The sequence below is a fragment of the Aotus nancymaae genome, unplaced genomic scaffold (assembly GCF_030222135.1).
Source record: "Aotus nancymaae isolate 86718 unplaced genomic scaffold, 86718_ANA_hifiasm-v0.15.2.pri h1tg000072l, whole genome shotgun sequence".
In the NCBI taxonomy this organism is placed as follows: Eukaryota; Metazoa; Chordata; class Mammalia; order Primates; family Aotidae; genus Aotus; species Aotus nancymaae.
In genome coordinates, this window is record NW_026988487.1 from 17,379,890 (window position 1) to 17,395,731 (window position 15,842).

The window sequence follows — 15,842 nt, forward strand, 5'->3', positions numbered from 1 at the left end:
ACCATATCTATGAAATCTGTATTTGTATCCTTTTTGTCACATTGGACTAGGTATCTATTTACAGCTTTCCTCTTTTACTATGCTCTGGAATCCCATCAACTTCTGCATCTTAGTGATGATCTCTTTGTCCCCTTTTGTGTTTCTTCAGCTTCCTATCCTGCTTCTCATTGTTTTAATGACTCCTTTTTCCTAGGATACAATTTGGATTAGAAGTGACATAAGACAAAGGAGTCGAGAATGAGACTCAGGTTTTACCTCTAAAAACTCTTGGCTCAAAGACCTTTCACAGTCTGGCTCCTGCTTATCTTTGCAACATAATTTATTGCCATTCTCCCTTGGTACTTGGCTTAAGGTCTCAACACCTCCTCTACCCCTTAGTACTTTGACTTGGGTAATTTCCACATCTGCCAAATTCTAATTTAGAGTTAATTCCCTCTTACAAATCCCTGAGCCTCTGTGATGACTTTCGTATGTGCTTTCATTGCATTATGTAGTTACCGTCAATGTTGCGTGTTTATATTGGACTGCAACCTCGAAGGCAGGACTGTGTTTTGTTCATTGCATTCCTAAAACCTAGCACACTGCACGACACTTAAAAAGAGGCACTTAAGGCCTGGTGTGGTGGCTCACCCTTGTAATCCTAGCATTTTTGGAGGCCGATGCAGGTGGATCACGAGGTCAGGAGTTGGAGACCAGCCTGGCCAACGTGGTGAAACTCTGTCTCTATTAAAAATACAAAAGTTAGCCAGGTGTGATGGTGGGCGCCGGTAATCCCAGCTACTCAGGAGGCTGAGGTGGGAGAATCGCTTGAACCTGGGAGTCAGAGATTGCAGTGAGCTGAGATCAAGCCGTTGCACTCCACCCTGGGCAACAAGAGCGAAACTCCATCTCAAAAAAAATCATAATATTAAGTAATATATTAAGGCCCTTAATAATTACCGGGTTAAACAGTTGCAGGTAATAGGTTGATTTGTTTCATTAAAACAGACTAGAGGTTTAGAGAGATGTGCCTTTATTTGAATATTGTGCAATTTAAACCTATCATGCTGTCCTTTTGAGCAGGATCTTTAGAACAGGCATTTAGTGATTGGCTAAAGAATAACCCGACAGTAGCAAAGGTCTCTTGGACAGAGAGCTGTTGTGACAAAACAGTGAAATCTGTGTTTGTTGAAGATTAGAAGGATTTTTGAAAAGGAACTCTTCCTGTAGCTTGTCTGCCAGAATAAAAGGTTTTCATTTTATTTATGGTGAAAGAATAGCTTTAATTTGGAATACAGGTAGGCTACACCAATGATTGCAAACTGAAACACCTACTAGAACCAGATAGGTAATAGAAACGAGTAAAACAAGCCAATTGGGAGTGGGGAACTCATGACCCTTACAAATGAGGCTTATGCTGTGTGCATTGCTTGGCCACGGTTGCCAGCTTTCAGTTTTTTTCTAGAGAAGTTAGATCTCGCCGGGCGCGGTGGCTAACGCCTATAATCCCAGCACTTTGGGAGGCCGAGGCGGGTGGATCACGAGGTCAAGAGATCGAGACCATCCTGGTCAGCAAGGTGAAACCCCGTCTCTACTAAAAATATTAAAAAATTAGCTGAGCATGGTGGCGAGTGCCTGTAATCCCAGCCACTCGGGAGGCTGAGGCAGGAGAATTGCTTGAACCCAGGAGGCGGAGGTTGCAGTGAGCCGAGATCGCACCATTGCACTCCAGCCTGGGTAACAACAGCGAAACTCCGTCTCAAAAAAAAAAAAAAAAAAAGTTAGATCTCATAAAGAGAATTAAGACTAAACGCTATGGGCTAACCACACCTGCAGGACAGGTTTTTTGTAGATCACCAGTGTGGGATTTCTTTGATGAAAGCTGATGTTTGTGTAAATTTATATCAACAGGAAGAAAGCCAGTTAATCCCAGAGAGGAAGGTATAATGATGGACAAGAGGTAGATGATGGAGTATGATGTTGGAGAATAAGCCACTGAATAGACTGGTGCAGTTGAACCAGTAATAGGCTACTGTGATCAAGTTGCAGGTTGTAGGTGTAAATAAAGGAATTAGTGTTCAGCATCAATATTTTAGTTCCCAGATGGGCTTTTGGGAAATGCCGTATCCAAAGGGGACTGAGATCACAAAAGTAAAGTTTCAGAACAATCAACATTTTTGGATGGGGAGGGACCTATCTTGGATATAGTTATAATAGGTGACTAAGTTTATTACTGTGGGGTTTGGAAGAGGTTATTCTACCTCTGATTCATAGTGCTTGGCACCTAGTGGGCAGTAAGTGTTTGTTACATTGAGTAGGTTCATCTCTGTGATTCCATCCTCAAAGAAAGCTATGATAGCTGTCAGAGTGCTCAGTTTCTCAGTAAATAGTGGTGAGACAAAAAGGCAAAATATTTAACTCCAGAAATTCATAATTAGCAAAAGTATATAATCTTTTGCCTGTTTCCTGGAAATTTGTACAAAGTTCATACTGTTCCTTTTCTAAAAAGTACATTTTCTTTAAAGTATTGCGTGTTACTTTAAAAAATCTAAGGCCAGGCATGGTGGCTCATTCCTGTAATCCCAGCACTTTGGGAGGCCAAGGTGGGCAGATGACTTGAGATCAGGAGTCTGAGACCAGCCTGACCAACATGGTGAAACCCCGTCTTTACAAAAAAAAATACAAAAATTAGCCGGGCATGGTGGCACGTGCCTGTTGTCCCAGCTACTGGGGAGGCTGAGGTGGGAGAATTGCTTTGAGCTGAGATTGCACCATTACCCTCTAGCCTGGGCGACAGAGTGAGACTCTGTCTCAAAACAAATAAGTAAATAAATAAAAATCTAATGTGGATTAAACAAAAGAAATTGTAGAACTATATTTGTCCCTTGGTATCTGAAGACTGGATCCAGGACTTCCCTTGGATACTAAAATCTGCAGATTCTCAAGTCCCTGATAGGAAAATGATGTAGTATGTGCATATTACCTATGCACATCCTCTCATATACTTTAAATCGTCTCTAGATTATCTAAATTTTTTTTTTTTTTTTGAAACAGGGTCTCAACTCCCACCATCCAGGCTCAGGCTAGAGTGCAGTGGCCTATTCACAATTCACTGCAGCCTTGACTTCCCTGGCTCAGATGATCCACCTCCTGAGAAGCTGAGATTACAGGAACACACCACCATGCCTGGCTAATATTTTGTATTTTTAGTAAAGATGAGATTTCACCATGGTCCCCACACTGGTCTTGAACTCCTGGGCTTAAGTGATCTACTGGCCTCGGCCTCCCAAAGTGATGGGATTACAGGCGTGAGCCACCACATCCAGCCCTATAATACTTTTTGAAAAATAATACAATGTAGGCCGGGTGCAGTGGCTCACGCCTGTAATCCTAGCACTCTGGGAGGCCGAGGACGGTGGATCACGAGGTCAGCAGTTCAAGACCAGCCTGGCCAAGATGGTGAAACCCGTCTTTACTAAAATACAAAAAAAAAATTTAGCTGGGTATGGTGGCACGCGTCTGTAGTCCTACCTACTTGGGAGGCTGAGTCAGGGGAATCGCTTGAACCTGGGAGGCAGAGGTTGCAGTGAGCTGAGATCGCGCCACTGCAGTCCGCCTGAGCAACAGAGTGAGACTCCATCTCAAAAATAAATAAATAAATAATACAATATGGCCGGGCGCGGTAGCTCATGCCGTAATCCAAGCACTTTGGAGGCCAAGGTGGGCGGATCACCTGAGGTCGAGAGTTCAAGACCAGCCTCACCAACATAGTGAAACCCCATCTTTAAAAATAATAATAATAATAATACAATATATAGGCTGTGGTGGCTCACGCCTGTAATCCCAGCACTTTGGGAAGCTGAGGCAGGCGGGTGCCTGAGGTCAAGAGTTCAAGACCAGCCTGGCCAACATGGTGAAACCCCATTTCTACTAACAATACAAAAATTAGTCAAGCATGGTGGCAAGCACCCATAATCTCAGCTACTCGGGAGGCTGAGGCAGGAGAACCGCTTGAACCCAGAGGCGGAGGTTGCAGTGAGCCAAGATTGCACCATTGCACTCCAGCTTGGGAGAAAAGAGCGAGACTTCATCTCAAAAAAAAAAAAAAAAAATTAGGCCGGGTGCGGTGGCTCACGCCTATAATCCCAGCACTTTGGGAGGCCGAGGCGGGTGGATCACGAGGTCAAGAGATCAAGACCATCCTGGTCAACAAGGTGAAACCCCGTCTCTACTAAAAATACAAAAATTAGCTGAGCATGGTGGCGCGCGCCTGTAGTCCCAGCTACTCAGGAAGCTGAGGCAGGAGAATTGCCTGAACCCAGGAGGCAGAGGTTGCGGTGAGCCGAGATCGCGCCATTGCACTCCAGCCTGGGTAACAAGAGCAAAACTCCGTCTCAAAAAAATAAATATAAATAAAATACAATGAAAATAGTTACACTGTATTATTTGGGGAATAATGACAGTGTCTGTGCATGTCATTATCAGGCTAAGTGCGATTTTTTCAAATATTTTCAGTCGTGGTTGGTTGAATCCCGGATGTAGAACCCATGGATGGATATGGAGGGTCCACTACATTTTTTTTTTGAGACGGAGTCTCGCTCTGTTGCCAGACTGGAGTGCAGTGGCATGATCTAGGCTCACTGCAACCTTTGCCCCCCAGGCTCAAGGGATTCTCCTGCCTCAGCGTCCAGAGTAGCAGGGACTACTCACACGCTGCCACACCCAGCTATTTTTTTGTATTTTTAGTAGTGACAAGGTTTCATTGTGTTGGCCTGGATGGTCTTGATCTCTTGACCTCGTGATCCGCCTGCCTTGGCCTCCCTAAGTGTTGGGATTACAGCATGAGCCACCGCGCCCGGCCTGTACTTTTAACTATTAGTTTTGGCTTTACCTTGGTATATTTAAATAACACACTTTTGTTATTGACTTATATTAGCATCTACTAACTTCCACCATCTTTGGTACACATTTAGCTTGCTTATTTTATCTCAACCACACCATTCCTCTTTATCTTACTTTTATTTTCCTGTTTCCTCTGTGAGTTAAATCTTTATTCCTTGTTCCATTAATTAAAGTATCTCGACTTTGATATTGTCCCTTAACCATTTTGCTCTTTTTCACTATTCACTTCCTACTTGAACATTTATACTTTTTGCAGTGTCGAGGCTGGCACAGTTACATTTTTTCCTGTAAATGTAATTATATGTTTAAATGGATTTGTAAAATTGGAAATCAACAGAGACTTCTTATGATTGTAAGTATTATTCAAAAGGCCAGGAAGTGTAAGGTGAAAACATTTTATTTCTAGGAAAGCTCCTTGTTTTTCTTGGAGTCAGTCAGTGTCTGTCTTGGTGTCTCTCTGGCTCTCACTCTGTCTCTCTCTCTCTCTCTCACACTTTGACTACTTCTTTTTCTTTTTGGGACAGGGTCTTGCTCTGTCACCCAGGCAGGAGTGAAGTGGCATGATGTTGGCTCATGGCAGCCTCAGCCTCCCGAGTAGCTGGGACTAAATGTGCACACCACCATACCCGGCTAATTTTTGTATTTTTAGTAGAGACGGGGGCTTTGACATGTCGGCCAGGTTAGTCTTGAACTCCTGCCTCAGCCCCCTAAATTGCCTGAGTTAACAGACATGAGCCACCGCACCCACTGCACTTTGGCTACTTTTATTATGTATTTTAGTTATTCCAATTTTTCAAGTACAGTGTTAAGACTTCTGGAATCCCACTTTTATTTTTATTTGGTTGTCTGCCTATTATTATTATTATTATTATTTTGAGATAGAGTCTGGCTCTGTCACCCAGGCTGGAGTGCAGTGGCTCAATCACAGCTCACTGCAACCTCGACCTCCTGGGCTCAAGCAATTCTCCTGACTCAACCTCATGTGGAGCTGGGACTACAGGTACATACCACCATGCTCAGCTAATTTTTGTATTTTTTGTAGAGAGGGTGCTTTGCCATGTTGCCCAGGCTGGTTTCAAACTCCTGGGCTCAAGCCAATCCACCTCCCTCGGCCTCCCAAAGTGCTGGGACTACAGGTATGAACCACTGCACCTGGCCTGATAAAATGTAATTTATGCCAACAACTAATAATTAATAGAACAGTTATAACAACATACTCTAATAAAAGTTATGTGAATGTGGTCTCTCTTCCTCTCTCAAAATATGGTACTGTACTCATCTATTTTCAGACCACAGCTGACCATGGTAACTGAAATCATGGAAAGCAAAATCTCAGATAAAGGAGAACTACTGTACAGACACTTTTTTCTTGACCTCATCTAGGCAGCCTTGGTTTTGTTTTGTTTTGTTTGTGTTTTGAGATGGAGTCTCCCTCTGTTGCCCAGGCTGGAGTGCAGTGGCTTGATCTTGGCTGACTAACCTCTGCCTCCGAGGTTCAAGTGATTCTCCTGCCTCAGCCTCCTGAGCAGCTGGGATTACAGGAAGTTTAGTTCTATCTTTATCCAGATTGCTGATTTTGCAATGCCTCTTTGCACGAGACTTTCTCTGACTCACTTTGTTATATTCTCTCTCTCGAATGAGGTACTGGTAAGAAACATCCCTGTTCCCTACCCTAGTAGTGAAAAGATCCTAGTCCTGGAAACCTGAGACACCTGAGTTGGTTCTTCCCAACTCCCTCTCAAGACAGGGAGACACTTTTAGCTTGTATTTTGGTTTATGGGTTGAAAGTTTTACATTAGGTAGACTCATCCGTTCTACAATAGCTTGTCCAAAAACAAAAAACACAAGTTTTACATTAGGATCATAATGATTGCCTCTGGTTTGAAGACTGAAATTTTATTTTTAGGCAGGGTCTTGCTCTCTCACCCAGGCTGGAGTGCAGTGATGAGATCATACTCACTGTAGCCTCGACCTCCTGGAATCAAGCAGTCCTCCTCCCTCAGCCTCCTAGAGTGTTGGGATTACAGGTGTGAGCCATGCACCTGGGCCTAAGAGTCTATTTTTTTAAGACTTAAAATTACTGTCTTTGTAAAACTGTAAGAAATTAGTACGAGAAGTTGTCTTAAATTAAGGTCTAGTCAGTCTAATCTCGTTTTGTAGACAGATTATTTGCTTGAAATATCTGCAGGATATAGCAGATTAGAACATGTAACCCTGGCCACAGTGGCTATGCCTGTGATCCCAGCACTTTGGGAGGCCAAGACAGTTTGAGACCACCCTGGCCGATGTGGCAAAATCCGATCTCTGAAAAAAAATTTAAAACTTAGCCAGGCATGGTATATGCACCTGTAGTCCCAGGTACTTGAGAGGCTGAGTTGGGAGGATCATCTTAACCCCAAGGAGATAGAGGCTACAGTGACCTTTGTTCAGACCACTGCACTCCAGCCTGGGCATCAGAGTAAGACTCTGTCTCAAACAAAAATATGTAACTCAAAGTAGCAAAATGCTTAGTTCTTTGTAAATATAACATTTTAGGCTACTGTTTTTTGGTTTTTGGTTTTTGTTTGTTTGTTTTAGACAGAGTCTTGCTCTGTTGCCCAGGCTAGAGTGCAATGGTACAGTCTTGGCTCACTGCAACCTCCAACTCCCAGGTTCAAGCAATTCTCCTGCCTCAGCCTCCCAAGTAGCTGGGATTACAGGCACCTGCCACCATGCCCAGCTGATTTTTGTATTTTTAGTGGAGGCGGGGTTTCACCATGTTGGCCAGGCTGGTCTCGAACTCCTGACCTTAGGTGATCACCTGCCTCGGCCTCCCAAAGTGCCCGATCACCATGCCTGACCCAGGCTACTATTTCTTTAACAATAGGACTTTTTCTTTTCTCCTTGATTTGTAAACTTAGATATATATGTTTCTCACTTTTTGGTCTGGTTTACTTCAAAATCTTTTTAGAAGTTGAGGAGATTGGGAGGCGGAGGCGGATGGATTGCTTAAGTTCAGGAGTTTGAAACCAGCCTGGGCAACCTGGTGAAACCCTGTCTCTACAAAAAAAAAAAAAAAAAAAAAAATTAGCTGGGCATGATGGCGTGCACCTGTAGTTCCAGCTACTTGGGAGGCTGGGATGAGAGGATCACTTGAGCCTAGGAAATCGAGGCTGCAGTGAGCTGAGATCACACCACTGAACTTCAGCCTGGATGAAGAGTGAGACAGCCAAAACAGGAAAAAAATGGTGGGTAGGAGAGAGGCTTCCTAAGGTGTTAGGACATTTTTCTTTTCTTTTTATTTATTTTTTACTCCAGTACATAAATCAACTTTTATTTCTTTTTACTGAAGGGACATTTTTCATCTTTATACTGGGGATTTGTAATTCAGATTTCTAAATATTTTAATCATCAAAGACAATTATTAATCCCATTTCATCTTAGAAATTTTGCTTATATTTTTGTGCATTAGGGTTTTCTCAAGAATGTACTGTCCTCCTGAAAACTCTTATTTGCCTATATATTATACTTTATATCTTCAATTCATTTACTAATAAGTTGTTTGGTTTAACCCAATTTCTTGCTTGTAATTTCCTTCTCTCTAGCACAACTAGTGTACTTTTTACATGTTTCCTTCATTAGTTAATTAAGAGATACCATTTAAAAAATTTAAGTGAACCCAGCTGATATATTTGCCTTAATTTTATTGACAGACTAAATATGTGGAAGAAAAAAATGATACACATAACTTCAAAAGTTTAAATTGTATTGAAGATTGTGTTCATATAAGTTTAATTGTTCCAGTGGAACACCTGTAATCCCAGCACTTTGGGAGGCTGAGGGGGCAGATCACCTAAGGTCAGGAGTTCAAGGCCAGCCTGGCCAACACTGTGGCAAAACCCCGCCTCTACTAAAAAAAAAAAAAATAGCTGGGTGTGGTGGTGCACACTTGTAATCCCAGCTATTCGGGAGCCTGAGAATTGCTTGAACCTGGGAGGCAGAGCTTGCAGTGAGCCGAGATCATGCCACTGTACTCCAAGCCTGGGTGACAGAGCAAGATTCTATCTCAAAAAAAAAAAAAAAAAAAAAAAAAAAAATTGCAGCTGCATTGCGGCCAGGTGAGGTGGCTGACGCCTGTAATCCCAACACTTTGGGAGGCAGAGGCTGATGGATTACCTGAGGTCAGGAGTTTGGGACCAGCCTAGCTAACATGGTGATACCCCATGTTGTCTTTACTAAAAATAAAAAAATTAGCTGGGTGTGGTTGTGGGCCCATGTAATCCCAGCTACTCTGGAGGCTGAGGCAGGAGAATTGCTGGACCGAGGTTTCAGTAAGCCAGGATCACACCACTGCACTTCAGCCTGGGGGACAGAGTGAGACTGTCTGAAGAAAAAAACAAAACAAAACAGAATAATGCAAAATCATACTAAGATTCATTCATGTTATTTTTTGTGACTGCAGTGCATTTATTTCCACTGTATAATATTTCATTGTCTGATGCACCAGAATTTACCCACTCTCTTTGATGGACATTTGGATTTGTAGTCTTTTGCTTTATGAAAAGTGCTGCTGGCTAGGCGTGGTGGCTCACGCCTGTAATCCCAGCACTCTGGGAGGCCGAGGCGGGAGGATCACAAGGTCAGGAGATTGAGAACATCTTGACCAACATGGTGAAACCCTGTCTCTACTAAAAATACAAAAATTAGCTGGGCGTGGTGGCACTCACCTGTAGTCCCAGCTACTCTGGAGGCTGAGGCAGAAGAATTGCTTGAACCCAGGAGGCGGAGGTTGCAGTGAGCCAAGCGCCACTGCACTCCGGCTCCAGCCTGGGCAACAAGAGCGAAACTGTCTCAAAAAAAAAAAAAAGAAAAGAAAGAAAAGTGCTGCTTGCTGTAAACATTATTGTCTGTGTCTCCTGATGCATGTGTGAAAGGGTTTTTCTAGGAGTTGAATTGCTGGATAATATGTAAATGATAAACAAGAAGGTGTCAAATTGTTTTCCAAAGTAGTTGAATCAATGTATACCCCACCAGCAATGTATAGAGAGTTCTCATTGATCCATACCTTCTTCAACATTTAGGTTTCTCACATTTTTACATTTATTTGCCAGTAAAATGTATCATATGGTTTAATCTTTCTCTTTTTTTTTTTCTAAGCCTTTCTGCTTGCTTTCTTTATTGAAAATAATTTGGTTTAGATTTAGACTTAGATAGATGAAATGAAAAAGAAAAAAGAAAAGAATTTGGGCTGGGTGTGGTGGTCACGCCTGTAATCTTAGCACTTTGGGAGACTCAGATGGGCGGATCACTTTAGCTCAAAAGTTCAAGACCAGCCAGGGCAACATGGGGAAAACCCATCTCTATTAAAAAATACAAAAAAAGCCGAGCATGGTAGTTCATGCCTGTAGTCCTAGCTATGGGGGAGACTAAGGTGGGAGGATGGCTTCAGTCCAAAAGGTCAGGGTTGCTGTGAGCCAAGATCGTACCACTGCACTCCAGCCTGAGCAACACATCCAGACCCTGTCTCAAGAAAAAAGTAGTTTTTTTGGTTGTTCTGATTACAAAATTAGCACAAATATATTCATTTTCAACCAATATCATGAGGTATAACATGTTTTAAGGTCCTAGGGAAATTCATTAGGTAAACAAAATGACCTTCCCCTCATAGAGCTTCCATTCTAGTTTGGGAGATTCAAGATTCAACATTAAAGAAGATAACTTTTAATTTCAGATACTGATAAAGTGCCATGAAGACAATAAAACAGGGTGAAATATTAGTAATTAGTGGAGTTGGGGCTCCTTTAGGTTAGATGATCAAGGAAGGTCTTTCTGAGGAATTGAATTGTGTGTGAGCTGTATCTAAGTGATCAGAAGTAGCCAGCCAAGGCTCACGCCTATAATCCCAGCACTTTGGGAGGCCAAGACGGGTGGATCACGAGGTCAAGAGATCGAGACCATCCTGGTCAACAAGGTGAAACCCCGTCTCTACTAAAAATACAAAAATTAGCTGGGCATGGTGGCGTGTGCCTATAGTCCCAGCTACTCGGGAGGCTGAGGCAGGAGAATTGCTTGAACCCAGTAGGCGGATGTTGTGGTGAGCCGAGATCGCACCATTGCACTCCAGCTTGGGTAACAAGAGCGAAACTCCGTCTCAAAAAAAAAAAAAAAAAAAGAAAAAAAGAAGTAGCCAGCCATGTGAAGGAGGCAAGGGACAAGTGTTTTATTTAGTCAGTAGGAGCAGGAATTCTAAATTTCATGAGGTGGGGAACATACTCTGGTGAAAATTAAGGAATAAGAAGAAAGCAAGGCAGTGGAGCATGCCTGTAATCCCAGTTACTTGGGAGGCCAAGGTGGGAGGATCACTTAAGCCCAGGAGTCAAGACCAGTCTGGGCAACATAGCAAGATCCCATCTCAGAGGAAAAAATATATATATAATAGAAAGCAGAACTCACCCTTGATCCAACCATCCAGAGATAACCAAGTTAACATTTTGATGCGAGTTTGTTGTTGTTGTTGTTTCCAAGATGGGGGTCTTGCTCTGTTGCCCAGGCTGGAGTGCAGTGGTATGATTGAGCTCACTGCAACCTCCACCTCCTGGGTTCAAGCAATCCTGCCTCAGCCTCCCAAGTAGCTGGGATTACAGGCATGTGCCACCACACCCAGCTAATTTTTGTATTTTTAGTAGAGCTGGGGTTTCACCATGATGGCCAGGCTAGTCTCGAACTCCTTACCTCATGATCCACCCTCCTCAGCCTCCCAAAGTGCTGGGACTACAGGCCTGAAACACCGTACCCAGCCATTGACGTGAGTTCTTGCACACATTTCTCTATGCATCATTAGTATTTCCCCCCATTTTCTGGTGAGTTAAATAGTAGGGTGTCTTTTTATTTTATTTATGGTTACTTTTTTGTTGAAATATTAAATAATATTACATTAATGTTGTATGAAAGTTTATTGTGGCTTTATGAATTGTAACATATTTACATTCTGCTTTGTAGCTATAATTACTGTGCTTATTTTTCTTTACAAGTCTAAATATTAACTGTTAGTCCTTTCACATCACAAATTCCAAATCAAAAGTGTTTTTTTTATTCTTTGAGATAGATTTCGCTCTTGTTGCCCAGGCTGGAGTGCAGTGGCGCGATCTTGGCTCACTGCAACCTCTGCCTTCTGGTTTCAAGCGATTCGCCTGCCTCAGCCTCCTGAGTAGCTGGGATTACAGGTGCCCACCACCACACCAAGCTAATTTTATATATATGTGTGTGTGTGTGTATATATATATATATTTTTTATTTTTTATTTTTTTTTGAGACACTCTTGCTGTGTCGCAGGCGCCAGGCTGGAGTGCAGTGGCGTTATCTTGGCTCACTGCAACCTCTGCCTCCCAGGTTCAAGCTATTCTCCTGCCTCAGCCTCCCAAAGTGGCTGGGACTACAGGCACGTGCCACCATGCCCAGCTAATTTTTGCATTTTAGTAGAGACGGGATTTCACCATGTTGGCCAGGATGGTCTCGATCTCTTGCCCTTGTGATCCGCCCACCTTGGCCTCCCAAAGTGCTGGGATCACAGGTGTGAGCCACTGCGTCCGGCCAATTTTATACACACACACACACACACACACACACATATATACACGTATATATATGTATACACGTATATATACGTATATATATGTATATACGTGTATACATATATACGTGTGTGTGTGTGTGTGTGTGTGTATATATATATATATATATATTTTTTTTTTTTGAGACGGAGTTTCGCTCTTGTTACCTAGGCTGGAGTGCAATGGTGCGATCTTGGCTCACCGCAACCTCCGCCTCCTGGGTTCAAGCCATTCTTCTGCCTCAGCCTCCCGAGTAGCTGGGACTACAGGTGTGTGCCACCATGCCCAGCTAATTTTTGTGTTTTTAATAGAGACAGGGTTTCACCATGTTGACCAGTATGGTCTCGATCTCTTGACCTCATGATCCACCCGCCTCGGCCTCCCAAAGTGCTGGGATTATAGGTGTGAGCCACCGCGCCCTGCCAATTTTTTATATTTTTAGTAGAGATGGGGTTTCACCATGTTGGCCAGGCTAGTCTTGAACTCTTGACCTCGTGATCTGCCCATCTCGGCCTCCCAAAGTGCTGGGATTACAGGTGTAAGTCACTGCACCCAGCCTTTTTTATTAAAGAAAAAAATTGGTTGCCTGGATGATACCTTCAGGTGCATTTTTCTTTTTCTTTTTTTTTTTTTTTTTTGAGACCAAGTCTCACTGTGTCGCCCAGGCTGGAGTGCAGTGGCACCATCTCGGCTCACTACAACCTCCACCCACCAGGTTCAAGCGATTCTCCTCCCTCAGCCTCCCAAGTAGCTGGGATTACAGGTACCTTCCACTGCACCAGCTAATTTTGTATTTTTAGTAGAGACGGGGTTTCACCATCTTGACCAGGCTGGTCGTGAACTCCTGACCTCATGATCCACCCTCCTTGGCCTCCCAAAGTGCTGGGATTACAGGCGTGAGCCACCGCACCCGGCCACATTTTTCTTATTATATTTATGTTAAATACATATAACCAAATTTAACATCTTAACCATTTTTTCTTTTTAAAATTTATTTATTTATTTGTTTATTTTTGAGACAGAGTCTGACTCTGTTGCCCAGGATGGAGTGCAGTAGCTTGATCTCAGCTTACTGCAACCTCTGCCTGCCAGGGTTCAAGCAGTTCTCCTTCCTCAGCCTCCCGAGTAGCTAGGATTACAGTTGCCTGTCACCACGCCTGGCTCATTTTTATATTTTTAATAGAGATGGGGTTTCACCTCAGGTGATTTGTCCACCTCAACCTCCCAAAATGCTGGGATTACAGACATGAGCCACTGTGCCTGGCTAAATTGGTATTTTTATTTTTCATTTTTCTTTTTGCAAGACTCCTTCCCTACCAAAACATACAAAAATTAGCCAGGTATGATGGCACATGCCTGTAAACCCAGCTACAAGGGAGGCTGGGGCACGAGAATCACTTGAACCCAGGAGGTGGAGGTTGCAGTGAGCCGAGATTGCACCACTGCACTCCAGGGTAGGTGACAGAGTGAAACTCCATCTCAAAAACAAAAAACAAAAAACATCGAAGTTCACTACCTTAACCATGTTTTCAGTTTTTTTTCCTTATATAAGATGAACCTGTGACATATTTAAAAACAAAGATGCACACAAAAGGAAGTTAGAGTTAAGAGAGTTTCTGTTCAAACTTGGAGTACTTTTGGCCAGATTGAAGAGATAGACCCTCGTCTGAAGGCTCAAGGGTGAGGAGATGGTAAATCTCTGCAGTTAGTAGGGTAGAGTGTCTTTCTGGAGGGCTGTGTTGCAAAATATTCTGAGGCAATTAGGCTCATTGGGAAATAATACTGTAATAAGTGATGCCTGCCTCAGGTGAGTATCTTGTATGCCAGGTAACTGACATACCTGCTATCCCTAAGACCTGTCTTAGTTTTCTCTCATAAGATTAGAGGCATGAACAGAGACCAGAAGCCCCAAGGCTGCTAAGACTACAGGCTCCAGAGAACTGGTGCTGCTGTTGCTGCCACTATATAACTTACTGGCTCAGAAGTAAACCCACTATGGCCTACAGCATAATGTCCAAGCTCCTCCTCAGCCTGTTGTCTTGATGCTCTCTCTGATATATCTTATAATGCAGTCACCCCAAACTAATTGCTGTTCCCTTGCATATTCTATAATTTTTTTTTTTTTTGAGACAGGGTCTTGCCCTGTTGCCCAGGCTGGAGTGTAGTGGCATATCACTGCTTACCGTAGCCTCAACCTCCCAGGCTCAAGCAATCCTCCCACTTCATCCTCTCAAGTAGCTGGGACTACAGGCATGCACCACCATCCCTGGTTAACTTTTTTATTTTTTTATAGAGATGGGGTTTCGCCATGTTGCCCAGGCTGGTCTCAAACTCTGGGGCTCAAGCAGTCCTCCCAACTCAGCCTCCCAAAGTGCTGGGATTACAGGCATGAGCCACCATGCCTGGCTATAATATTTTCTTAACATGTGCCAACATTTCAGATCTCACCCTAGAGATTTTTACTTCAAGATGTCTGGGGAACAGATTGGGTATATCTGTATTTTATTTTCCAAATTTTATTTCTGTATATTATCCTTTTAGTGTTTTCTCATACGTATCTGTAATAGTGCATATAGTTTTGTAATCTGCTGGGTTTTTTTTTTTTTTTTTGAGACAGTCTTGCTCTTTTTGTCTGTTTTTTTAATCCCCAATTCTGACTAGAATCTTGCCCTGTTGCCCAGGCTGGAGCAATCTAGGCTCACTACAACCTCTGCCTCCCAGGTTGGAGCGATTCTCCTACCTCAGTCACCTGAGTAGCTGGGATTACAGGCGCATGCCACCACGCCTGGCTAATTTTGTATTTTTAATAGAGATGGGGTTTTACAAGGTTGATCTCGAACCCCTGACCTCCAATGGCCCATCTGCCTTGGCCTCCAAAAGAGCTGGGGTTACAGGCATGAGCCACCATACCAGCCACATTTTTATATTGCTACTATCTCCACAGTTACTTTCAGAAAGACTGCATGATGATTTGAATATTTACCCATTTCTTGATGATTAAATTGTTTTCTAGATTTTATTCTTACAAACAATTACGCTATTAATATCTTCCTGCATATAGCACCTGTATGCTTTTTGAACCAAACTAGACATTTTACAGAAGAATAAACTGAAGCCTAGAGAGGTAAGTGGCTTGTTCCTTGTCAAAGCTTGCACTCCCAGTGCAGTGTGTCTTTTGCCACCCATGCTTTGTTACTTTTGTCCTTAGTTTCCTTTCTCTGTACAACCAGATCCTATCATCCTGTATTTTGTAAAAATTTGTACAAATATCACTTGCTTCACGAAGCCATTCCTCAGTCATCCACTTAGAAGAAATTCATCCTCTTCGTCCTTATCTGCAGCTCTTTTTTTCTTTTTCGCTTTTTACGTTAG